We start from the raw sequence: 433 nt of genomic DNA on the forward strand, positions 1-433 counted from the left end.
CTTATTTGGTTCCTATTAGCCATGGATTTTTCAGTTTTGTCTTTAGTGGAGCATACCTCGGAAATGCGTTTTAACGCCATCTCGACTGTTCTTCGCCCCTTAAAAGTTGCCTGTTTCTGTTGTGTTTTAGAATTTTCATATACTGATTTTATTATTATTTTTTTTTTTGTGTGTGTGTCGTATTTATCATGTGTCTGATTATCATATAATCTTTAATATCTAGCTAAGTTTCTTCTTGTCACTATGTTCCTTTCTCATTAGCACAATAAACTGACACACATGAATAAAATGATAAGCAAATAACGGTTATTCTGGCGCCATCCTCGTTTTTCTATGGTTTTCCGTGATTTGGCTGTAATATCTGGAATTACTTTGTGTCAAAGAATGTTCCTATCGTTGAGTATGAGTTACTACGCTCAGGTAAGGAAGATCG

Source organism: Penaeus monodon, chromosome 22 (genome assembly GCF_015228065.2).
Source record: "Penaeus monodon isolate SGIC_2016 chromosome 22, NSTDA_Pmon_1, whole genome shotgun sequence".
In the NCBI taxonomy this organism is placed as follows: domain Eukaryota; kingdom Metazoa; phylum Arthropoda; class Malacostraca; order Decapoda; family Penaeidae; genus Penaeus; species Penaeus monodon.